This window comes from Carica papaya, chromosome 6 (assembly GCF_054855325.1).
Source record: "Carica papaya isolate Zhongbai chromosome 6, ASM5485532v1, whole genome shotgun sequence".
Classification (NCBI taxonomy): domain Eukaryota; kingdom Viridiplantae; phylum Streptophyta; class Magnoliopsida; order Brassicales; family Caricaceae; genus Carica; species Carica papaya.
The window spans coordinates 19662255-19689887 of record NC_142314.1 but is presented as its reverse complement, the minus strand read 5'-3'; the positions used below and the strand labels follow the sequence as shown (position 1 = coordinate 19689887).

The window sequence follows — 27633 nt, the reverse complement described above, 5'->3', positions numbered from 1 at the left end:
TTTTTCTTATTATTGAAATAAACCTACGTGCTATGACCTTCGATGGTAAGCGATTAATGGTATATTTTTCTTAATTTGATATACCTTTAAAATCTTAGGAATGTTGTTTAAAGACTATTTTTTTACTGAGTATATGGAACTCACCACTTTTCATGCCCCCCCAGTTGAGGATGATAGTGAGGAATCACTCGTTGACTTACCCATTGAAGCCTTAAGGATCTTGTGGATTTGTGAACCTTTACGAGTGCTGTTTTGTCCTGCACTCTAGTGAGTCCATTTTTGGAGAGGCTTGTACTTGTTTTTATGTTGCCTTAGTAATGTAAAATTTGGAACTCAAACTTCATTTTATAAGGGATTGTAATATATATTTATTCTTTTGCATATAATTTATCTTGATACACTCGTAATCTGTTTTTGTATCTAGCTCCCTTAGTATCGGGGATGTCACAAATGGTATTAGAGTAGATACATAAAATAATCCACTGAGGCTATGGTCTAGGAAAACTACTCTAGATACTTTGGAGATTTTATTTCTTGAAAACTAGACCACCTACTTGTTGTCTCTCTTTTCTTTTGTTGGTCCAATGACTCGAGGGAGACCATTTATAGAAAGAACCGAGAGACCCGTGCCCAAGGATCCTTCAACCAAGGCCCAGTTTACCAAGCTCTGTCGACCAATCCAAGGCCTAATTCAAGTAGTAGGAAAAACCCTATCAACCACTGCCAACATTCTCCAACCTAAGACTATCGCCCTGCCAATCATTCTATCTCCCATAACATTGTCGAGTTTAAAAGACTGAACTCACCACATTTTGAAGGAGGACCTAACCCATTGGCCGCAGAAGCTTGGATTCTATAGATAGAAAAGATTTTCTCTATCCTAGACCTAACAGAAGAACTGAAGGTCCCCTCACTGCCTTTATGCTGATCAGTGACGTCGAGCACTGGTGCCAACTTAAAAAAGAGATCTACACTCCCTTACCACTTGGGAAGTTTTCATGGATGTCTTCTTTGAGAACTTCTTCCTATATACATTCAAGAGAAGAAAGAAGAGGAATTTTAGGATGTCCACTAAAGGAACATGATCGTTACCCATATGTTGCCCGGCTTGCAAGTTGTCCAGATTTACCCCTTTGATGGTTACTTAGATAGTTGTAAAGCCAGAAAGTTTTTAAATGGTCTTTGTGCGGATATCTAAGATTGAATAGTGATGCTGAGACCCTGCTGGTTTAACAAGGTGGTTGAACATGCTTAGTTGGTCGAAGACCTTATCTCTGCATAGCACCAACGCATTGCTCGAATCCGCACTCAACAGCAGCATCAACAACAACAATAAAGAAGAAGGTTGCCTAAACCTAACAACGACTGTCCCGACAAGAAATCTTGTGTTACCCCTCCTCCTACTCTACTGCCGCTTACTTAGAATTCTGCCCGACCTGCCCAACCATGCCAGCATTGTGGATGCTTCCATGGTGATCAACCCTACCAGCATCTGAACAACTCCTGCTACAAGTGCATAAGGACATGTTTACAATCTTGATGAGCCTTGTGCCCTAACCACTCCTACCATTATTCAGGGTATGCTTTCTATTTACAATACCATTACCCGAGCCTTGATTGATACAGGTGCTACCCACTCTTTTATATCTTGTTTTTTTGCTTGCAATTTAGATGTTAAACCTGAACTATTGAATGAAACATTAACAGTAGAAACACCCTCTAGGGGACTTTTAGAAGCTCTCTATGTATAGAAACTATAAAATAAAAGCCTCAAGAACGAAACTACTTATAGATCTCATACTCCTAGATTTCTCAGGATTTGACATAATCCTAGGTATGAATTGGTTAGAAAAATATAGAGTAATTATTAACTGTGAAAGTAAAGTTGTAACCATTCGCTCACCTAAAACAAAATGGAAGCTCGTCTTGTAAAAGTTTAAACTTAAGAAATTTTTTATATATATGTACTTTGTTTACTTTTTCTAACCTTTCGATGAACAGAAACATGGACACTTATCCGACAGTTTATCTAATCCTTGTTGTTTGTAACTTTTTGGACGTCTTTCTAAAAGAATTGCTTGGACTACTTCCCCCTTGGGAGATAGAATTTTCCATCAATCTGCAATCAGGAACTTAGCCCATATCGAAGCTTGCATACCGTATGAGTCATAACAAACTTGCTGAACTTGAGCGATAACTTTTCGAGCTTCTAGGGCAAAAGTTCATTCGCCCCAGTCATTCCCCATGGGGTGCCTCGGTACTATTTGTAAAAAAGTAGGATGGTTCCCTTAGACTTTACATAGACTACAGAGAGCTTAATCAAGTGATGATAAAGAGTAAGTACCACTTGTCTCGCATTGATGACCTTTTTTATCAGTTTCAATGTGCTATAGTTTTCTCCAAGATTGACCTCAAATCAGTATTATGAGTTAAGAGTGGAGGAAGAAGATATCCCTAAGACAGCATTCCCATACCATTATGGTTAGTTAAAATTCAAGTTTATACCTTTCAGATTGACTAATGCCCCTGCCACCTTCATGGATCTAATAAACAGGCTCTTCCAGTATGCACTGGATCGATACATCATCGTTTTCATTGATGACATCTTGGTGTACTCCAAAAATCATGAAGAGCATGCTGACAATCTGTTTCGTGTATTGGAAGGCCTCCGTCGACATCACTTGTATGTAAAAATTCAATAAGGATTTATTTTTGTTTGATTGAATCTCCTTCCTTAGTCATGTGATGTTTGGTTAAGGAATTTTCCTCGACCCCTCTAAGGTCGAGGCTCTATACAATTGGAGTCGACCAACCAATATTGCTAAAGTTTGTAGTTTCTTAAGTTTGACCAACTACTACTGGTGTTTTATTAATGGGTTCTCTAAGATTGCAACTCCATTGACTCGGCTAACCAGAAAGGGTGTAACATTTGTTTGGGCTATTGATTGTGAGAACAGTTTTCACAAGTTAAAGTGTTGTCTCATTACTACTTCGGTATTGATCCTCCCTAATAATACTGGGTGATTTCAAATTTTTTATGATCCATATCAGATAGGTCTGAGGCATGTTCTCATGGAATATGGTTGGGTAGTCGCTTATGGCTCCAGTCAATTGAAACCCCATGAGCACAACTACCCCACTCCCTACCTAGAGTTGGCTGCCATTGTTTTTGCCTTGAAAGTATGGCACCACTATTTATGTGGTCAAACATTCGAGATCTAGGACCATAAAAGCTTGAAATACTTGTTTTCTCATAGAGAACATAACATGAGGCAAAGACATTGGATAGACCTCTTGAAAGACTATGACTACAAGATCCTCTACCACCTTGATAAGGGTAATATGGTCACTAACGCTTTGAGTAAGAAGGAATTCGCTATATTAGCCAAGATAATGACTTCCAGTTGAAAATTAGTTGATACAATATAGGCACTCCACCTAAATCACTATGGCAAAGGTGTTTATCATGCCTAAATTCGAGCCTTGCCTAACTTTTTCATACAGATTTAGGAAGCTCAGTCCACTGACCTTGAGATTTCATAAAACCTCAGTAAGTTTACTTCTGATGAGTTTTCTAATTTCATAAGTTTTAATGATGAACTGTGTCAATATTGGAATTTTATTTGGGTACCTGTTGTAGTCAAGATAAATGTTTTGGAGGTAGCCCACACATCAAGTTATCCATCTACCCCGAAAGCACCAAGATGTCCCATGATTTGAGGCATCAGTATTGGTGGCTTAGAATGAAGAAAGATATTGCGAAATTTGTCTCCAAGTGCCTTACTTACCGAAGGATCAAGTCTGAACACCAGTGACCTGGCAGATTATTGCAAGGCCTCCCTATTCTAGAGTGGATGTGAAAGTATGTGACTATGGATTTAATCACTAGTTTACCCAGAACCAGCTCCGGATGCAATGCAATATGGGTCATAGTAGACAGATTGACTAAGATCGCCCATTTCTTTACCATAAAGATAATAGAGTCCACCAGCAAGTTAGCCCACCTATATGTTGAGGAGATTGTCTGACTCCATGGCATTCCCTCTTTCATCATTTTTTATCGAGACCCCCAGTTTACCTCATATTTCTGGGACAGTCTCTAGGAAACCCTTAGTTTAGGTATGTACTTTAGCACTACCTATCACCTCTAAGCTAATGGACAGTCTAAGCATACAATTCAAATATTGGAAGATATGTTGCACACTTGTGTTCTTGACTTTGGTGACAACTGGAATGAGCATCTTCTTCTATGTGATTTTGCTTTTAACAACAATTATCATTCTAGCACTGGCATGGCTCCATATGAAGCTCTATATGGTAGGCCTTGTTGTTCTCCAACTTACTGGAATGAAGTCAGAAACAAGCCATCACTTGGGATTAGAATACATCTCGAAAACCATCGAGAAAGTTGCCATTATTCGCAAGAATCTTACCATTTCCCAAAGTTGTCAGAAAAGCTATGCTGATAACTATAGGAGACCATTAAAGTTTGTTGTTGGTGACCACATCTTCCTCAAAATCTACCCTTATAAAGATAAAATGCGGTTTGGTAAGAAGGGAAAAATGAACCCTCAATTTCTAGGACCTTTTATGATCGTGGAGCATATTGGACCAATGGCGTACTACCATCCTCTACCTCAAGAGTTCACGAGTTTGTATGACGTTTTACATATCTCCATGCTTAAAAGGTCCCACCATGGTCTTTCTCACATTATTCCACATCAAGAAACTTATATTCAAGAAGACACGACTTATGAGGAGTTTCTAACCATGATCATCGATTGGATCGGAAGGTCATGTGCAACAAAAGGATCTCGATGGTGAAAGTGCAGTGGCAGCACTACATTCTGGAGGAGGCAACATGGGAATTGGAGGAGAAATGCGAAAGAAATTTTCACACTTCTTTGTGACAAATTTAAAGGACTAAAGTTTTTAAAGGTTGGGGCAATGTAACACCCTAGAACCTTCATGCTTAAAAATATTGTATAAAACCTCTATTTATCTAAGCCCTAAGGCCGTTATCTATTTAAATTTATGTTTTTAATTTTCATATAATTTTGAGTTTATTTAAAATTATTTTATATTCCCATTACTTTGATTTTATCGTTAATTTTTAATTTTTAGGGGAAAAATGATAGAAAAATCCCACAAAAAAAGCCACGAAAATATTTTTCCCTGCTCATGCGAGTCTCACATGCTGCGCACACGCGTAAACCTGGCTAGCCAGGCGTGCACTTACACGCATGCCCCATCTATACGAGGCTTGGGGAGCATAGTCTGTGCACGCGACGAGCACTGCCTGAGCGCGTAGTTGCGCTAAGGCGAGGAGCGCCGCCGTTTTGGCGGCGCTCGCTGCCGCTTGGCAAGCGCGTTGTCGCCGTTTGGAAGGCCTGTGCCGTCTCTTGGCCAGCAAGCCCTTAGCCTTTGTTTGTTATCGTGTCACCATCGTCTTGTCGATCGTCCATCAATCATGTTCATTAGTTGTTACATCGCATCAATCAACTTTTCCACCCTCTCTCCTCGTCGATTTGTGCCACTTAGAAAAAATCTAATGGTATATTTTTTTATAATTGTGGACCCCATTTCACTCTTTCTTCACCACTTCTTCTTCATTTTCACTCATCAAAGTATGTTAGATAAAGAGAGAGAGCCACAGAGAGAAGGAAGGGAAAGAAGGAAGAGGAACGTAGGAAACCACAAGCTTTTGGTAAGGAATATTTGGTATTTATTCGTGCATTCTAAGGAGTACTTTTGGATTAGTAAATGAAAAATTATATGAATATGAATCAGCATGATGCACGCTTTTGCTAAAGTATAGACATACATTCTATGATAGTTGCATGATTACTAACATACTAATGCTTGAAAATAAACAAATAAATGATATGAATATGATGACGTGAATGATTCATTGTGATTTATTCAAGAACATGATAATATCTGACAAAATATGTGAAAATGTACATTGAAATATCTATGCATGGCATCCAAATTAATATGATCTCTTAGGCTTTTTATCTTTGAGGGGTTTTGTTTCTCCCTCATTTGGTTTGAAAAGACGTGAGAGAACTGCTCCTTGTGGATGATGGCTTATCCTTTGACGAGAGGGGTTATGCAATATGATTGTAGGGCTCATTGTGGCGATGTACAGTAGTGACTATTATTTACATGAAGAACCACTATGGTCGTCATCACCGTGGTTATCACGGTCGTGGTCATAGAACGTATCATGATTTTACAGGCCGTAAATGTGTTATGGTTTAGCAAGCCATAAATTTGATAAAAATGAAATGAACTTTGTCATTCCACAGTGGTAGTTAGAAATTTGTATTGCCCCCAATAAAAATAAATCAGAATAGATTCGCGAAAATGATAAGTAAAAGACGAAAAGAAGTCATGACATGATTTATTTGATTTTCTCTATTGGACACATGATGTGATTATAACCATGATGTGCTTGTCTTGATGTTGACATCTTTCTAAATAATATAAAAATGTTTTTCTTATTATTGAAATGAACCTACATGCTATGACCTTAAACGGTAAATGATTAACGGTACATTTTTTCTTAATTTGATATACCTTTAAAATCTTTACAATATTATTTAAATACAATTTTCCTTACTGAGTATATAGAACTCACCCCTTTCCATGCCCCCCAGATGAGGACGATAGTGAGGAACTACTCATTGACTTACCTATTGAAGCCTTCGAGGATCTCATGGATTCATGAATCGTTATGAGATGTTTTGTCTTGCACTCTTATGAGTCTATTTTTGGAAAGGCTTGTACTTGTTTTTACGTTTTTTCAGTATTGTGAGATTTGGAACTCAAACTTCATTTTGCAAGGGATTGTAATATATATTTATGTCGCTGCATATAATTTATCTTGATGCACTCGTAATCTGTTTTTGTATCTGACTCTCTTATGCTATATTTTAGTATCGATGATGTTTCAATACAGCTTAATGTAATTCAGAGGACCACATATATTAATACATCATAAAAAAGTTCAGCACATAACCTAATGTGATTGAAAAAATCTCTTCTCTGAACAATTAAAATATCATCTCCATTGATCTTTATGAATAATTTATTATCTACCTTTTATTAAGATGTTTAACTAAGCTCAGGGACTGCTTTCAACCATATAAGCTTTCAATGAGTTATAGACATGATTAGAAAGGCGTCGATAAAGAATCATCATGGGCCACATGGAAGCTCAAAGAAACATAAAAGCTAATGACCACATGAGGATCATGGCTACATAAGCTTAAGAGTTCATGGCCATAAAGGAAATCATGGTTATGTGTGACGTCTCGATGCCAAGTAGGGGCACTAACATCTGATAGAGCTAACATAATAGAAATATTTACATTGCAGTGGAACTATACATGCCATACAAAGTTTATAAAAACTGTATACTGAGGCCCAATAGGCTATCTACATTTGAAAATACAAAATAAGTGATAATCTAGTTACAAAATACTAGCCTCAAGTCTAAAACAAAATACTGAGTTTGCTGGAATCTACACTTTTTGAAAGGAATCTAAATAGGATTCTCTAGTGTTTTCCTCCAAACTTGCATCTAGTGGGGGGGAATTAGATTTGGGTGAGTTCCAATACTCAGTAAGATAGAAATAATGCAACACAGATACGTTTCAAAACCTTCATTAATGCATATTTTAAAAACTCGAGTTCCCAATTTAATTAACAAATCAAGTCAAATGTCGTAATCAAATCCCATAACTAATATTCATATTCAACTCAAATGTTCATCTCATATAAATTTTTAAAAGGATGTTCAATACCCTAGTTGATGGGTTTACACAACTTATGCACCCAGTACATAAATTACAAACCTATGTGTGTAGCCACTTACACCTATTTCCAAAGAGGGCAAATGAGATACCAACTAGTCATGGGTGGGTGCGCAAATGTTTACAAACATACGATCAGAGGTAACAAATACAAATATAATTCTCTCAAGTTTCTCCATGTCGCCAACATTCATGCCCTTGGGCCCCAGAACATGAATATCAAATTGCCCAGAATCCCTATGGCCAACTAAACTATATGTCCCATTAAGGAACCAAAATCAGCACCCACAACATAGTCGCTCCTGAACAAATAAAAAAACCAAATACCCTTAAAAGGAAATACGGCGAATCGGATTTAAACTAGACTCTATGTTTATTTAAATTTTTACTTTTATTTTATTTGGTTAAATTCTTATACTTCATTATCTTTCCCTAAATTCATAAATTTATTGTAATTTTAGAAAACTAAAATCTTAATTCTTCTAAATATTTTAGTTTGTTTTATAAGTTTATTTTTAAATTTAAATCCAAATATTACTAAGAGAATTTAATTGTTTATTAGGTGATTTTGTTTTTATCTTGCCATTTTAATTTAAACCATTCATCCTTACTAATTGACCCATTTTATCTCAAATAATTTCTATAATCCCAAATTTTACAAATTTCCTCTTTCTTTTAACTAAAGTCTTGTCTGAGGGGCATTTTTGAACTGTTCTGGTGTCTAGAAATGTCCTACGCATGCCCATAAGCTATAGGACATCACAGGCCCAGCAACAATAGCACCTTGGTGTCGCATGCTTTTGACAAAACCATTTGGTTAATTTTTTTTCTACTTTCTTTGTTTTCTAAGCATCAATCACCAACACTCATTCGCTCTATTCATTTATGCATCTAAAATATCATCTTAATTTGTAAAAATCACATTTCATGACACACACACACACACACAAGCTTAACACATGCAACATCACCAAATTAATTCAAGTAGTTTATTGGTCAAATGTATCTAAAAATGTCAAATCATGCATCAACAAGATTTCTACCCATCTTACTCATTAAATGCATGAGACAGAAGTTAAACACAAAGAAAATGCTAAAAATTCAAGAATTCTTCTCTACAAATCATAGTAGCTATGCTTGCAAAGCAGAGTGATGATTTTGAGTTTAGAAGTTGTTTTACTTTTGGAAAATAAAATCCTAACACCCTAACACATTATCTTAGTTATTGATTATGAATTTCTGAAAGGAAACATGAATCGAAAGTGGAATTGGACGAAGAACAGGCACTTACCTGAGCAGAGGCGTCGTTCAAGTGCAGCAGTAATGGTTTTGGATTTTGAAGTTTGCTGCTATAATTTGAGAACTAGATTTTTATGTAAAAGTGATCGTAGGACATTAAAGAGATAAATAAAATAATTCAGAAGAAAAAGAAATAACTTACCTTAGTAAGAAGAAGAAGTTTTACCCCTCTGTTACGCACACATAACATATACTCTATTTTGGTGCATCACTCTCTCTCTATTATTTTTTACTCTCAACCTCCCCTTGCACTCACTTATTTAACTGGAATTTTTGGTTTGAAGAAGATGAAGATGAAGTTGTGAAGAGAAGGAAGATTTTAACTGAATTTGGCCCATTATCTGACCGTCCAAACGCATGCATGGCATGAGAACCATTAGTGCATAAGAGCGCCAGATATAAAAATGGATTACGAGTGCATGATAAAATTGTATGCAGCGGAGCAAATTATTACAAATCCCTTACCAAAATATATGAGTTCTAATTACACATACATATAACTGAGGCGAGAAGTGGCAACAAAATACAAAATATCAAAATATAAAAGGGCCACTTCTTTTACTATGCATTGGACTCATCAGAGTGCGGGACAAGTCATGCACTCAAGATTTTTGGATCTGCGGGATCCTCATAGAGTTAAAGGGGTAGGTTAGCAATCGGTTCCTCATTTTCTTCCTCATCTGGGGAGGCATGGATAGGATGAGTTTCATATACTCAGTAAGGAAAATAGTATTTAAATAACATCATAAGATTTTTAAAGTGAATAATTATATTATTAAAATTTATCATCAGGTCACTTCAGGGTCCTTTTTTACTTTATGAAAATAATTTTATTTATTAAATAAAATGTCATGTCACAGTCACAACAATCAAATCAAAATCATACTTAACAATAAAAAAATCAAATAAATCATGAAATACTCAAATTTTTGTGTCATGCTTCGCGAAGTCACTCTGACTTCCATCTCTAAGGGTAGATACGGATTTCCAACTACCCATGTGGAATGTCCATATCAGATATATATAATAGTAATTTTCTCAGACACATTTCTAGCTTGCCAAACCATGGTACGATCTATAACGACGACCGCACCAACCACAATGGTCCTATCAGATATTCTATAATCATGACAGTACTTAGCCAAAGGTGACCCCTAAATAGATATTCGCATCACTGTTCTCATCAAAGAGTATGCTGTCATCCACAGGGAGCAATCCTCTCATGTATTTCCAGATCAGACCCTCAAAGATAAAAAGCCTAACGAGACACTTGATGCATTATGCATGTCAATACAAATACATATATTTTTCGGACCATTCGGGCTCATTCCATTTCTCTTTCTTTCTTTTTATAATATATTTTAGAAAATTATCACCGGATTCATATTATTTAATTTACATGATAATCATTAAGTTCCTATAAAAATACATAGTATGCTTGAAATCAAGAACATATCACTTTATTAGAACTACCAAACACGAAACATGCAAAACATAGACTTCATAATTTTGATTTTCTAGAAATACAACTTAAGAGGTTTAAAGAAATACTAAATTTTTTACCGAAACCTTGAAGTTTTGCTACACCTTACATCTTCTTCACCTCTCATTCTCTCTCTAGATCACTCCCTCTCTCTCTAAGCTCTTGGAAGATCGAAAGAATAAAATGGAAGTGATAAGGAAAATGCAAAAAAAGAGTTCCCTATTTATAAAAAATGAGAATCGTTGAATTTGCGCCAAGTGGCAAAATTTGGTGAGGAGAGAGAAGGTTGAGTGGACGATGAGCGATTTGATGCGGCATGATGTTAGTGCCAAAAACAAAGAAAGAAACCTCCACCAGCAGTTGCTCTCCACCCAAGGCGGCGGCACACCGCTCAAGGCAGTGCACAGTGCCCAAGAAGGCGACGGTACACTACCTGAGGCGGCAGTGTGCCTCAATAATCTGGTCGCCCGCAGGCGCTAGCCTACACGCTGGCCCAAGCATGCAAGCCTTTCCCTGCAGGCCTATTGCGCTGACAGCGTGCTCGGACTAGCCTGTCTGCGCGTGATGGAACGCACGCGTAAACTGGCCCCGTGTCCCACGCGGATGGGATGTGAACACAGTTGGCACGTCCTGCGCTGGTCGCGCGCACAGTGTGTTGCACCAACATGGGCGAGCCTCTCCCGAAGGCATTTTCCCGTGGGATTTCACCCCATTTTTTGTTTTTCTCCTAAAAATTATTTTTAAATAAAAAAATGCATCAAATAAAATAAAATAATAATAATAATAAATAAAAGAATTAAATTTGAATAATTTTAAATTATGAATTTAAATTACAAAATACAATATAAATTATGAAATAAATTTAAATGAGTTCAGGTGGCCTCGAGGCCCGAATAAATAGGGGTTTTCCAAATATAAATTTAGCACGATGGTGAGCGGGGTTTTCTAAGAATTTAGTTCAATTCACATATATAAATGTATACTTTATTTTATCATTATTCAATTCATTGAAAATAATAATAATTTAGGAAATAGAATTATAATTTCTTTCAAAATACCATTATTGAGAATATTTCTTTCATTAAAATTTTATAAGTTCATTTTTTTTCCACTTCAAAAAAATTGTACTTAAATTGTTAATCCATTTTGATTTCTCTTTATTTAAATTAGAGAATATATTTATCAGTGAACAAATCATGCGACCAAAAGATTTTATTAGACAAAGTTATACAGTAGCACACGGTTAACTGTTATACTATGTGAGCTTAAAAGGTCTCAATCACATTAAGAGAGAGTAAGACAAGATGGAGCCCATGACCTCATGAGCTTAAGAGGTCATGGTTTAGGCCTCATGAATGATAAAGATTTACAAAGTCCATTCAAAGGGAGATCCTTACGGTAAGGTCCAAATAAGTGGAAATCAAAACTGAATTCAACTTGAGCAAAGTCCACATAGAGAGAAGTCTATGATTGATCCAGTTCGAGGTGCAGATGGTTATATAGATGGATAACACTATGTCAAGTGGAGCAAGGACATGATCATTGGCCAATAAAGTCAACAAAGACTTTCAAGTTTATATTAAAGGATGGATCCATAAAGATAGACGTCTTGGGCTAAATTTAGAAGGCTTAAAGGTGGAGGTGCGAATGACGCAGAACTCACAATCAACATTGCAATCTAAAACCTTGCATATAACATCAATATGCATAAACTTAAACCTCTAAGTAAACCCTTTTTATTTAACCCACAATCAACGGTGTGAAGGGAAAATAAAATTACTGGAAATTAAGAAATTCTAAATTGAAAAGACACCACAAGTTTACCTTGATAAGTAGATCAAATTCCTAGCTAAACGAGACAATTAAAGAATCTTCCTAAAGAGCACTCACAATCAGCATACTAAAAGCAAAATAATTCTTCAATTTGATTAATTTTAAAGTGATGTATGACAACCTAATGTTGAGGTCTTTATATAGGCATTCACTCAAACTAGTCCTACTTGAGCTCAAAAAAATAAAATCCAAGAATAATTCTAATTACAACTCGATTTAGAAAACTATCAAACTAATAATTAAAAAGATATAAACCAAATAGAATTAAAAATCTTCTCTCTTTAAAAGTGGTGGTGTTGTGGCTGAATTCTCCATGGTTTATTTGACTTAGATTTTGGTCTTTAATATTTAATAAATTTTTGTTGTAGAAGTTGAGTTAAAGATGCTTTAAAAGCTACCAAATTGATGTAGAAAACAATTCCTCTTCTATGAGAAAATAAAGCAGAAAATCTATGGGAAAGTCTAGTAACCAATTGGCTGAAGACCTCATCTTGGCTAAGCACCAACACATTGCCTGAGTCCGTACCCAACAACAACCCCAACAACTTAGGAGGAGATTGCTTGATCCAATAAGTAGCCACCCCGATAAACAAACTAGAGTTGCTCTCCCCCCTACCTTTCCTCCACTCATAGTTCAACCTATCCCACCTAACCAACCCTGTCAGCATTATGGTCGCTTCCATGGTGACCTACCCTATCGGCATATCAATCACACTTGCTATCAGTGCGAAAGCATCCAGCATCTTATAAAAGACTACCCCCAGTGACTAAAAGACGTGGCTAAGCCTATAGCTCAGGATCGCGTGTACCAACTAGATGAACCCAACACTCTCCTAACTCCTGTCCTTATCCAGAGTGTGCTTTCTATCCATGATACTTCTGCCAAGGCTTTGATTAAACAAGTGCTACTCACTCTTTTATTTCATGTGCATTTGCTTGTAATCTTTATTTTAGGACAGAACCTTTAACAAAAACATTAATGGTAGAAACTCCCTCTAGGGGATTATTAGAAGCTCATTGTATATATAAAGATTGTAAGATAAAAAGCTTCAGGAATAAAAGTATTTGTGAATCTAATACTGCTAGACTTTTTAGGATTTGATGTGATATTAGGAATGGACTGGTTAGAAAAGTATATAGCAATAATCAATTGTGAAAGTAAAATTGTAACTTTACAGTCCCCGAAAAAGAGAATAAAATTATTGTTATTAGTTTTCCTAACAATTGAATAAACAGGAATATGGGTGCTGATACTATTGTGTGTTCCATACTAATTGTTTACAACTTTTCGATTGTCTTTCCCATCGAACTTCCTATTTTGCCTTCCCCGCAAAAAGTGAAGTTCCTAATTGAATTGTTTCCCGGAACCCAGCTAATCTCAAAGCCTGCCTATCGTATGAGTCGTGCTGAACTTACGAAGCTAGAAAATTAGTTTTCTGAACTTATTACCCGAAAATATATCCACCGTAGCCATTCTTCTTAGGGTGCTCCTGTACTATTCCTAAAAAAGAAAGATGGTTCTCTCAGACTCTGTGTGGTTTATCAAAAACTCAACCAAGTGACAATTAAAAGTAAGTACCCCTTACCTCGGATCAACGACCTCTTTGATCAATTGCAAAGAGCCACGGTCTTCTCTAAGGTTGATATCAAGACAAGATACCACTAGTTGAGAGTCAAAGAAGAAGATATTTCGATGACTATTTTTTGATACAAGTACGATCTGTATGAGTTTAGGTAATGCCGTTCGGGTTAACCAATGCTCCTGCAACCTTCATGGACCTCATGAATAGAGTTTTCTAGCACGCACTAGATCAATGCATTATCATAGTTATTGATGACATCTTAGTGTACTCTAAGAGCCTGGGGGAACATGCAGTACACTTGACTGAAGTATTGGAGACCCTTCGTCAAAACCAACTGTATGTTAAACTTAGCAAATGCTTCTTCTGGTTAGATCAAGTTTCCTTTCTCAGTCATGTAATTTTGAGTGAAGGAGTTTCCATGGATCCGTCCAATGTTGAAATAGTAGTCAATGGGAATTTACCAACCAATGTGACTAAGGTATGTAGTTTTCTTAGCTCTGCAGGTTACTACCGGTGATTCATCAACGGATTTGCTAAGATTATGGCTCTATTGACCCAACTCACCTAGAAGAGCATACCATTTGTCTGGAATTATGAATGTAGTGAAAGCTTCATGGAATTGAAGCGTCGTCTTACCTCTGCTCCTGTGTTAATCTTCCCTAATAATACGGGAAGATTTCAAGTCTACTACGATGCATCTTATATTAGCTTGGGGTGTGTCTTGATGCAACATTATAGAGTAGTTGCTTATGGGTCCCGACAGCTGAAGCCTCATGAGTGAAACTATCCTACTCATGACCTGGAGTTGGCAGCCATTATCTTTGCCCTGAAAATATGGCGTCATTACCTGTTTGGTCAGACTTTTGAGATTTATGCTGACCACAAGAGTTTGAAGTACATCTTCTTGCAAAAAGAGTTAAATATGAGATAGATGCTGGATGGATCTCCTAAAGGACTATGACTGCAAGATCATCTATCACCCCAAAAGAGGAAATGTAGTCGCTGATGCACTAAGCTGAAAGGAGTCTGCAGTATTGGCTCAAACCATGGCCTCCAATTGAAAATTGATGTATACTATGCAGTCTCTCAGCCTTAGCTACTTCAACAAAGGTACCTATCTTGCTCAAATCCGAGCCCTACCAGATCTCTTCATGAAAATATGGGAAGCTCAGTCCATGAACCTCGAACTCATCATGAATCTAGGCAAGTTCACTTTTAATGAATCTTCTAATTTTAGAATTTAAGATGATGGACTATTCAGATTTCAAAACTGAATTTTGGTCCTTGTTGCTATAAGGGTGAATGTTCTCAAGACTGTCCATGCTTTCAAGCTATCCATCCATCCCAAGAGTACCAAGATGTATCAGGACTTGAAGCGTCAATACTGGTGGTTGGGAATGAAGAAAGATATAGTTGACTACGTCTCTTGATGCCTTACTTGCTAGAGGATTAAGGCAGAACATCAGAGACCCGATAGTTTGTTACAAGGTCTTCTAATTCTTGAATGGAAATGAGAACATGTAACTGTGGATTTTGTTATAGGATTACCCAAGACCTATTTGGGTTGAAATGTTATGTAGGTCATCATGGACAGATTAATCAAGATCACCTATTTCTGCCCATCAGAACCATTGACTCCATCAGCAATTAACCCGCCTATATGTTCATGAGATTATTCGACTTTATGGTGTTTCCTCATTTATTATATCCGACCGCGATCCTCAATTTACCTCCCACTTCTTGGACAGCTTTAAGGAAGCTCTCGGGTCTTGATTGTATTTTAGCACTGCTTATCATCCCCAAACAGATGGTCAGTCAGAACGTATGATCTAGACATTTGAAGACATGTTCTATGCTTGCGTCCTTGACTTTTGCGATAACTAATATGAGTATCTTCCCCTATGTGAATTTACTTATAATAACAGTTATGATTCCAGCATCAGCATGACTATGCATCAAGCATTATATGGAAGACCCTGTCATTCTCCCACTTGTTGGAGTGAAGTAAGAAGTCAGCACCATATGGGACCAGACTTCATTCAGGAGATCATTGAGAAGGTCACAATCATCCGTAAGAACTTGGCCATTATCCAGAGCTGTTAGAAGAGTCACACCAACAATTGTAGCCGACCCTTAAAATTCACTGTGGGAGACCAAGTTTACCCCTACAAGGGAAATATGCGATTCAAAAAAAGAGGGAAGTTAAACCCTCGTTATGTGGGACCTTTTTGAATCGTCGAGCACATTGGACCTTGGCATACTGCCTCGCTCTACCCTGACCCTTCTCATATTATTCTTTGCGATGAGGTGTAGGTACAAGCTGACATGACTTATGAGGAGGTTCCCGAGGAGATTTTTGGGTGGACTAATAAGCTCTTGCACAATACGACAATTCCCATGGTCAAGGTGTGATGGTAGCATCATACTCCGGTAAAAGCAACATGGCAGTTAGAAAGTGAGATGAGGGAGAAGTATCTGGACCTGTTTCATGGGGGATGTAACACCCCGCCTATCGTTGTGCTTAACTAAATTTGGAAAACCCTATTTATTTGGGCTTTCATGCTGCATTGAACTTATTTAATTTACTCTGCATATTATTTATCGTAATTCGTAAATTTTGTTGATTTTTGATTATTTTGATTTCATTTAATTTATTTTAATTTTAATTATTTCTATTTAATTCTAATTTAATTGCATTAATTTTATTTATTTTATTTCAGTAGTAAAAAAATGAAATTTCAGAAAAATGGCGAAACAAAAAAAAATCCTGTGGAAAAATTCCATGAGGAAAGGGAGCTACCTGCATGGGATACTTACGCACTGTGTGCGCGCATGTGCGCACAGCTGGCGTGGGACGTGCGCATAGTGCACATGTCCCTTCCGCACGCACGACATGGGGTCAGACCTTGCACGCGTCCTATCACAAGTAGGCGAGCCGTCCGCGCGTCACCTCGCACGTGTCATCCGCACAACAAGCCTGCATGACAGGCCCTTGTGCACTCGGGGCCTGCACGCAGTAGGCTTACGAGCATAGTGCCCAGCGCGCTAAGACCCTACTCGCACGATAGGAGGCCTGTGCTCCTACAGCGCATGCGCAGGGGCCACTGCCACCTTAGGGAGTGCGCTGCTGTCATCTCAGGTGATGCATCGCCGCCGACAGAGGACACCTTCCTTCCTTACTTTTCATACTGAGAATCTTTTTTCCTCTCTTTCTTCACTGGATTTTTCCACTTGGCACGAATCTGATGGTTCCTAATTTCTATAAATAAGTCTTCCTTTCCCCTTCTTTCTCATATTTCCATTCTTCAAGAATTAAAAAGAGAGAAAGAAAGAGAGAATGATCTAGAGAGAGATGGAGGGTAAGAAAAGAAGAAGGTGAAGGAGAAAATATCAAGGTTTCGATAAGGAATTTAATATTTCTTTTGACATCTTAAGGAGTATTTTTAGATTAAAAAAATCATTAAATATGATAATTGTTATTTTGTCTGGTTTGCATGTTTTTGTGTTTATTGGTATAATAAGCTGAACTATTCTTTTTTCCAAGCATGTTATGTGATTTACAGACACCTGATGGTTTACATGTAATAAAAATAATATGAACTTGGTATTGTTACTTGGAAACAAAATAAAAGAAACAAAAAAAAATAAAAAAAAAAGAGAACTGTGAAATGAAGCATGAATGGTCCAAAGTATGTATCTGTATTGACATGCATAATGCATCAAATATCTCGTTAGAATTTTTATCTCTGAGGGGTATCTATTTCCCACCCCGCATCTGGTCTGGAAAAGCGTAAGAGAACCACTCCTTGTGGATGACGACGTACCCTCTAACGAGAGTAGTGACACAAATATCTGTTGGGGGTCACCTTTGGCCAAGTAGTATCGTGATTATAGATATCTGATAGAACCACTATAGTTGGTACGACCGTTGTCGTAAATCATACCATGGTTTGGCCAGCTGGAATTGTGCTTAAGCAAAATGTCGTTATCTTTTATCTGATCTGGTCATTCCACATGGGTAGTTGAAAATCTGTATCTTCCTTCAAAGATGAAAGTTGTAACGACTTCGCAAAGCATAATGCAAAAATCTGAGCATTTCATGATTTATTTTATTTTCTCTATTATTTGGTTTAATGTGTGTCTTTTTTTATTATTTTAACGTACTGTTTTCTTAATAAATAAATTATTTTCATAATATAAGACAGGTTTATGAAGTAGCCAAATGGTAAGTATTTTTGTTATAATAATTCACCTTTAAAGCCTTACAATCTTATTTAAATTATATTTTTCTTACTGAGTATATGGAACTTACTCTTTCCATGCCCCTCCCCTCCCAGATGAGAAAGAAAATGAGGAACCGCAGGCTAACATACCTCTGGAAGTCTATGAGAATCCCGTGGATCCACAAAACTTGAGTGCATGACTGTTCTCGCTCTCTGATGAGTCCAATAACATAGTGAAAAAAGTGGCCTTCTTTTATGTGTTAATTTTGTAATTATAGCAACTTTTGGCCTTAGTTATATATATGCAATTAGAACTCATATATATTTGTAAGATATTTGTATTAATTAGTTCCGCTGTATAAATTTTTGTCATGCACTCATTCTTTTATTTCTGTATCTGACACCCATTTGCCTTGATTAGCACTTGGGATGTCAGATGTTCCATGTCTTGATTTATCAAGACTGATTGCATGGAGCTCAGAAAAATGTTTATGTAATCATGATAAGTTTTTATCCAATATTAGAGCTCATCCATATTAAGGTTAGAAGATGTCTTCAAGGATTCATATCGTTTCTTACACATAGTGGCAATTATGGCAGTAGCATCTGCTAGTAAAGATGCCAAGATGGATTGAACTGGATGATCAAGAAGTTTATAGATCAGACTCACGTTGATGCTTTTCCTCTTTCACCTTTTCTCTTCTACCTTGAATCACTTTAGGAGTCTATTTATGTTTTCTTGATGTTTGTCCAGCTTCATCCTCTATGGTGTTAACCCACAAAACTCTCAGTAGTACTTCAAGCGAAATTGAGTCACTCTCGCTGATGTCACTTTTAGAAATTCAATTGATGGGAAAATCAAATCAATGATGGAGACTCAAGGGTTTGGAAATGGACTTTGTTAGGTGAGGAAGAAGGGGAAAATACCATGTATCAATTTTATACATGTTTGGATCCATAGATTTTTATAGTGGAGGATGATCTTAGCCATTGATTTTTCCTATGTCTCACACTATTTACTTTTTTGTGAGTAACCTATTGGTTTACAACTCACTATTTTCCTTCTTAAACCAAAACAAATTGTATCTGATGTGGACCTAACATAAGAAAATAAATTGTATATGATGTGGACCTAACGTAAGGAAATCGGTATTTAAATAACATCACTAAATTTTAAAGGTAATTAAAAATTGAAATAAAAGTACCATCACTACTTATCATCAGCGGTTATATCAGGGGCCATTTATTAATTATGATAACAATTTACTTTATTGAGAAAAAATATCAAATCCATCATGTCATAGTCATATCATATCAATCATGCTGAAAATAGAAAAAATCAAACCAATCATGATATGCTCTTTATTTCATTTTATTTTTCTCACGAAGTCGTTGCAACTTTCATTTACTAAGGGCAATACGGATTTTCAACTACCTATGTGGAATGATCAATTCATTTCATATATCAGTAATTTGTGGCTTGCCAAATTAACAACACATTTACGGCTTGCCAAACCAAAACACATTTACGGCTTGTCAAACCATGACACAATCTATGATCATGGTTGTGCCAACTACAGTGGTTTTTCATGTAAACTATGGGTATGGTTGTACTTCGCCAAAGGTGACCCCTACAATCATATTGCATCACCACTCTTGTTATAGGATACGCCGTCATCATAAGGAGCAATCATCTCACGTCTTTTCAGACCAAATGGGGGAGAAAAAGAAACCCCTCAAAGATAAAATGCCTAACGATACATCTTATGAACCATACATGCTAATACCGTTACATATCCTCATGCTTAAAATATAACATCATGTGCGTTACTTCATCAATCGTACAATCAACATTTATCACAGGTAAATTAATAATCCTTTAGTTAAACATACAATTAAATGATTTATATACATTTATATAAACATGCATTACATGTAACAATTTTACTTAAACATATAAAATTAAGCATGTAATCAATTAAAATTTTGTTAATTTAATCTAAAAATATTCCTTAGTATGTAAAAGTAAATACTAAATTCCTTACTAAAGCCTTGATGTTTCCTACATCTTTTCTTCTTCTTTTCCTCTCCTTCTTTCTTTAGACCACTCTCTCTCTAAAACTCTTTGGTGGATGAAAGAATGAAGTGAGAATAGTTAGGAAATGGAGAACAGAGGATACTTATTTATAGAAAATGGGGATCGTTAGGTTTGTACCAAGTGGTAAAATCTAGTGAAGAGAGAAAAAGTCAAGGTGGACAATGAGATGTGACAACTAATGAATATGACTGACAAATGGACGACGCGACATAATAGTAGTGCAAAAATTGGACGCATGCCACCCAAACGACGGTGGCCCGCCGCCCAGCTGGTAGCGGACACCTTCCAAAGGCTTTTTTGCCAATTTCCTTTGTTTTTCCCCTAAAATCTTTTTAAATAAATTTAAAAAATAAATTCTCAATAATTTGCCAAAATAAAATAAATTTTAATAATTTATTAAACTAAATAGACATGATGTTAAAATATAAAATTTATCCAAAAACTAAAATACCAAATTGAAAGTGTTTAAATGGCCTTAGAGCTGAAATAAATAGGGGTTAACATTACATATTAAGGATGAATGTTTTTGGGGTGTTACGTTCCCCCCACCTTAAAAAATTTGATCCCCTAAATTTGTTGTGAATAGGTCAGAAAACTTCTCTCTCATTTCACTCTCTAACTCCCATGTCACCTCCTCTAGTGGTGTTGCCACTACACCTTCACCATTAGAATCCTCTTATTGTGTAAAATTTTGTCAGTCTAATCAAGGATTTTCACAAGGAGCTCCTCATATGTCATATTTATTTGAACCTGCATTTCTTGGTGAGGAATGATGTGAAAAGGTTTAGGGTCGTACTTTTTAAGCACGAAGACATAGAAAACATCATGCAAGCCCACAAACTCTTGGGGTAGAGTGAGGCAGTATGCCACGAGTCTAACACGTTCCATAATCTGAAAAGCTCCCATATAACGGCGGCTCAGTTTACTCTTCTTACCAAACTGCAAATTTCCCTTATAAGGGAATATTTTAAGGAAGACTTGATCGTTAACAACCAACTCTAAGGGTCTTCTATGGTTGTTGGCGTAGCTTTTCTTGCAACTTTGAGCAGTGGCTAGGTTCCTTCATATGATGGCAACTTTCGCAATAGTATTTTGAATTTAATCAAGTCCTAAATAATGCTGGTTCCCAACTTCATTCCAGCAAGTGGGAAAATGGCTTCAGGGTTACCATACAGTGCTTCATACAGAGCCATGTCGATGCTAGAATGATAAATGCTATTATAAGCAAATTCACACAAGGGAAGGTACTCATACCAGTTATCACCAAAGTCGAGGAGACAAGCATGTAACATATCTTCAAGCATTTAGATAGTACGTTAAGACTGACCATCGGTCTGAGGATGATAAGTAGTGTTGAAGTACAATTTTGAACCAAATGCTTTTTAAAAGTTATCCTAGAAATGGGAGGTGAATTGAGGATCTCCGTCTAATACAATGAATGAGGGGACCATGGAGTCAAACAATCTCCTCGACTTACAGGCGGGCTAATCTACTAGTGGAATATATGGTTCTGATTAGTAGAAAATGAGTTATCTTGGTCAACTTGTCAACGAAGATCCATATTGCATTGCAACTGGAACAACTTCTAAGTAAACTGGTGACAAAGTCCATGGTCACATACTTCCACTTCTATTCCAAAATAGGGAGGCCTTGCAATAAACCGTCGGGTCTTTGGTGTTTAGGCTTAACTCACTAGCAAGTAAGGTATCAAGACACATAGCCGACAATGCTTTGTTCATTCCAGATCACCAATATTGATGCCTCAGGTCCTAGTACATCTCAATACTTCCAGGGTGGATGGACAATTTAGAGGCATGGGCAGCAATGAGAACATCCAACCTGATAGTGGCAGGGACCCAAATACGATCCTAAAATCTATACAATCCATCGTCTGTGAGCCTAAAATTAGAAAATTCATCAGTAGTAAACTTACTCAGATTTTTGGTTATCTCTGGGTCGGTGGAGTGAGCTTCCCAAATCTTTATGAAAAGATCAAGCAAAGCTTGGATCTGGGCGAGGTAGGCACCATTTTCATAATGTTTAAGGCAGAGTGCTTACATAGCATCAACTATTTTCTACTGGAGACCATTGTCTGGGCCAACAAAGTGGACTCCTTCCGGCTCAGAGCATCAGTAACTACATTAATTCTATCAGATTAGAAGATGATTTTACAATCCTAATCCTTAGGAAGATCCATCTAATGTCTCTATCTCATGTTTAATTCTCTCTACGAAAATATCTACTTCAAACTCTTATGGTCAATATAGATTTTAAATGTTTGACTGTGCAGATAATGGCGCCATATCTTCAAGGTCAAGACTATGGCCATTAACTCCAGGTCATGAGTGGGGTAGTTATGATCATGGGCCTTCAATTGTCTGGATCTGTAAGTAACTATCTGACCGCGTTGCATCAAAACGCATCCCAAACCCATATGAGATGCATCACAATAAACCTAAAATCTTCCAGTATTGTCAAAGATGATCAACATTGGAGCAGAGGTGAGACGATACTTCAACTCGATAAAACTTTTTTCACATTCATAGTCTTAAATAAAAGGTACCTTTTCTGGTGAGACGGGACAATAGAGCTACAATCTTGGAGAAACCATAAATAAATCGCTGATAATAACCGGTCAAGCAAAGAAAACTATGTACCTCAACAACATTTATTGACGAGTTCCAGTTTATTACCACTTCAACCTTGGATGGATCCACATAAATTCCTTTGCTAGAAATTATATGGCTAAGGAAGGAGACTTGATCTAACCAAAAAGAGCATTTGCTGAAGTTAACATATAAATGATTCTGGTGTAAGGTTTCTAATACCCAAGACAAGTGGGCTACATGTTCTTCAAGACTATTAGAGTACACTAGGATGTCATATATGAATACGATGATGTATTGATCCAGTGCATGCCAAAAGACCCTATTCATAAGATCCATGAAAGCAACAGGGATAATAGTCAATCCAAAAGGCATAACCTTAAACTCGTACTGACCGTATCGACATCAAAAAGCTATTTTTGAAATATTTTCTTCTTTCATTCTCAACTAGTAGTAACCCGATTTGAGATTGATCTTCGAAAAACCCATAGGGGCTTACAACTGATCAAAAAGATAATCAATTCAAGGTAAATGATATTTACTTTTAACCATTACATGGTTGAGCTCTCAGTAGGGAGTTTGATGTGAAAGACATCAAAAAAATTGCAAACAATGGGTATGGAAAACACAGCAGGATTAGTGTCCATATTCCTTTTCATTCAATTGTTAAAAAAAAAATAATAACTACTTTTATTTCTTTTTTGGGGATCATAAAGTTATAATTTTTCTTTCACAGTCTATCATAACTTTATAATTTTCTAACCAATCCATTCCTAATATTACATCAAATCCTACAAAATCTAATAGTATCGGGCTTACACATACTTCTATCCCTAAAGTTTTTATCCTATAGTCCTTATATACACGATGAGTCTCTAGTAGTCCTTTAGAGGAAGTTTCCACTACCAGCATTTTTTCTAAAGCTTTTGGTCTAAATTTTAGGTTACAAGCAAATGCATAGGAAATAAATGAGTGAGTTACATCAGTATCGATCAAAGCCTTGGCAGGAATATTATGAATAGAAAGCATACCCTGGATGAGAAGAGGAGCAAGAAGGACTTTATATCCATCTAAGTGGTACACTCGACCTTGTCCTATGGGTCGAACTACATCCTTTGGTCGCTAAGGGCAGTCTCTTATAAGGTGTTGGGTGCTTCCACACTGATAGCATGCATTATTGACAAGCCAATAAGGTAGGTCACCATGCGAGCGACAACAATATTGACACGGTTGGTTAGTTCGGGCAAGTGGAGCTGTATATGGGGGCAAGGGAAATTCTTGTTCGTTTATGTAGGGTTACTTACTGGGTCAGGCAATCTTTTTCTAAGCTGTTGGGGCTGTTGTTGGAATCAAACTCGGGTAAAATGTTGGTACTTAACCGAGATAAGATCTTCAGTCAACTGGGCATGTTAAAGCACCTTTGCATACGAGCTAGGTCTCAGCATCGCGACCCGGTCGTAAATGTTAGTACGAAGGCCTTTAAAAAACTTTCTACCTTTTTGGCTTTCGGGATGATCATTAAAAGGGCAAACCTAGACAGTTGAACAAATCGGGCTGCATATTGAGCTACAGACAAGCTTCCTTGACAGAGGTCCTGAAATTCCTCCTCTTTCTTTTCCTGAACATAAGTAGGGAAGAAGTTATCAAAAAAACATCCATAAAAACTTTCCAGGTAGTAGGGGTAGGCAGGACTTCTTTTTTAAGTCGCCACTAGTGTTTGGCCTCACTGTTTAACATGAAGGCTGTAAAATGAATTTTTTGTTCTTCGGTCTGGTCTAGTACAGAGAAGAGCTTTCCTATTTGTAGGATCCATACTTTGGCTACTAAAAGATCAAGGCTTCCTTCAAAGTGTAGGGGTTAAGTTTCTTAAACTCTGTTATATTGTGTGAAATAGACCGATCTATGTTTCAGAATTCAAAGGTAGGGGGGGTTGACCTAGTTTTGTCCTACGGCTACAGTTAATCCTTGAATGGCTCAAAAAAGTTCTTTAAATTAAGCCCTGGTCGGATGATCCGGGGCCTCAAGTCATTCAGCATGCTCTACAGATGGTATTCCCCGCGTCATTCCTACAAAAGAAAAGAAGACACAAGTTGGAGGCTTAATCTTTAAAAAGAGGACATTTATCTTCTCTAGGTACTGTAATAGGTTTATCTATCCGAGGCCTCAATACAAGAGATTTGTTCCACGATATTCTGCTTTGATACCTCCTAAGACATCCCATGTGCCAATTAAGGCAAATGGGTGTCAGATACAGATTCAGAATAATGAGTGCATGATAATATTTATGCAGTGAAATTAAACCTTAACAAATTCCTTACAAATATATATATAATGTTCCAAATACATACATCACTGAGGTCAGAAGTGGCTACGAAATACAAAATACAAGGGCCACTTCTTTCACTATGCTACTAGAGTTCATCAGAGTGCGGGAACAGTCATGCACTGAGATTTGTGGATCCATTGAATCCTTATAGACTTCCAAGGGTAGGTTTGCCTGTGGTTCCTCATTTTCTTCCTCTTCTGGGGGCGATGGAAAGAGTGAGTTCCATATGCTCAAGAAGAAAAATAATATTAAATTAACATCATAAGATTTCAAAAGTTTATCATTTTTTTCTCACCGTTTAGCTTCATTGTTTACCTAACTCATCATTAGAAAAGGGAACCATTTATTTAAATATCAAAATAGTATGTTAGCACAAAAAATCAAATATACATATATCATACCAAATAATAGAGAAACTCAAATAACTCATGAAATGCAATGATTTTTGTGTCATGCTTTGCGAAGTCGTTACAAACTTCCATCTCTGAGGGCAGATAAAGATTTCCAACTGCTCAAATGGAATGACTAGATCAGATACAGATACGGTAATTTGCTCAGGCCCACTTTCGATTGGCCAAACTATGGTACAATCTATGACCACAGTCATACAAACCATAGTGGTCCTAAGAGATATCTATAGTCAGGATATTACTTAGTCACGGGTGACCCCCACAAATAGTGTAATACCACTCTCAGCAAAAGGCACGCCATCATCCACTAGGAGTGGTCCTTTTATATCTTTCCAAACTAGATAGGGAAGGGAGAAATAGATACCCCGAAGGGCAAGGGGAATAAATAACCCTTAGAGATAAAAACCTAACGAGACACTTGGTGCAATACGCATGTCAATTAAAATACACTTCAGACATTCCACCTTTTTCTTTTTCTTTTCTTTTTATTTTTACTATTACGAACTACATATTACATATATTACATGCAAATTCATCAAACATTAGTAATTCACATCGCAGGTTTGAAAATCAGAACAATTCGACTCATTTGAACACAGATGCATATAAAACAGACAAAATAACAATCATATTAAATTACTTATCTAAAAATACTCCTTAAGACTTTGAAAGTAATACTAGATTCCTTACCGAAACCTCGATGTTTTCTTCTTTACTATCTTCTCTTTTTCTCTCACTAAGTTGCTATCTCTGTCTCTCTCTAAGCCTTTAAAAAATGGAAGAAATGGAAGTGTGGAGATGAAGGGAAGGGGAAGGGCAATTTATAGAATTTATGAACTGTTGGATTCGCGCTAAGTGGCAAAATCCGGTGAAGAGAGAGGAGAAAAAATTCTTGGCTCGAAAAATGAGGGAGAAAAATTTCCTCTACTGGTGGCAGCGGTGGTGCACTGCATGAACTAGGCATACAGGGCACTGTGCGCACAAGCCCCAGGCGCACAGGGCCTGTTCGTGCAGGCCTGCTACGCGGATGACGTGCATACAGTGTGTGACACCAGTCTGTGAACGAAGTGACAGGCAGATAGCCCGCCTGCACGACAAGACGTGCGCGCATGTCCTGACCCCTCGCCATGCGTACGAAGGGGACGTGCACGCTGTGCGCACATCCCTGCATTCGTGCGCGTGGAGGGGTCGTTCGCGCTGTGCGCGCATCCCACGGCCATTGTGCGCGCATGCGCCCACGCAGAGTGCCCAACACCCGCACGGGCAAACTGCTTTCTCGCGGGATTTTTCTCGCGTGCTGGTTTTCTCTTGTTTCTCCGTTTTTCAAAATTTTTTTTCTAAATTTTTCCTTTAAAATAAAAATAATAAAATAAATAAAAATAAAAATAAATCAAAATCATGAATCTCGAGAAATGTTAAACAGTGTAAATTAATTTAAGTTTAAGACGGCCAAAGGCCCAAATAAATAGAGTTTCCTAATCATTTTAGCACAGTGATAGGCCGGGTGTTACAACTAGTCTTTCCATTGTGTTATCTATCTTGTTTGTTATATGATTTGTTTTGGTTTTTTTATTATTTTTCATCTTTATTGCTCACTACCCTACATAATTTTGTAATTTAAATGCACAAAAATAAGTTTGTATTAGTTTCTTTATGTGGTTTTGTGATGTCTTTCTCTTCTGATTCTATACTAACTTTTTGTTCATTAATATTAGATTATGATAAATAAATTTTCATTATCTTCCAAAAAAAGCCATTACTTTTACATAGAAGACTTGTCCCTCTCCATAATTCAAAAGCTAAGCTAAAGTAGGAAATATTTAAATCCTACCAACCTATGTATTCCATGACTATCTACAATGAAAAAGTAAATAAACTAAGCTCTCACTTGACTCTTAAAAAAAAAAAAACACACACACACACACATTAAGAACCATTATTCGAATCATGTC

At 36.9% G+C, this 27633-nt stretch overlaps 1 long non-coding RNA gene across 10 annotated transcripts in view; it reads right to left on the bottom strand.

Annotated features, from left to right (window-relative positions):
• The window catches only part of LOC110818212 (uncharacterized), a 43505-nt gene that overhangs the window by 9686 nt on the left and 6186 nt on the right, over positions 1–27633 (bottom strand). For 2 of the 10 annotated variants that reach the window (XR_015821462.1, XR_015821463.1), the window contains exon 4: positions 6463–8122. The exons of 2 other annotated variants lie outside the window; for them this stretch is intronic. This is a non-coding gene — a long non-coding RNA (uncharacterized LOC110818212). 6 more of the 10 variants (XR_015821460.1, XR_015821461.1, XR_015821459.1 and 3 more) reach the window with 3 other exon arrangements.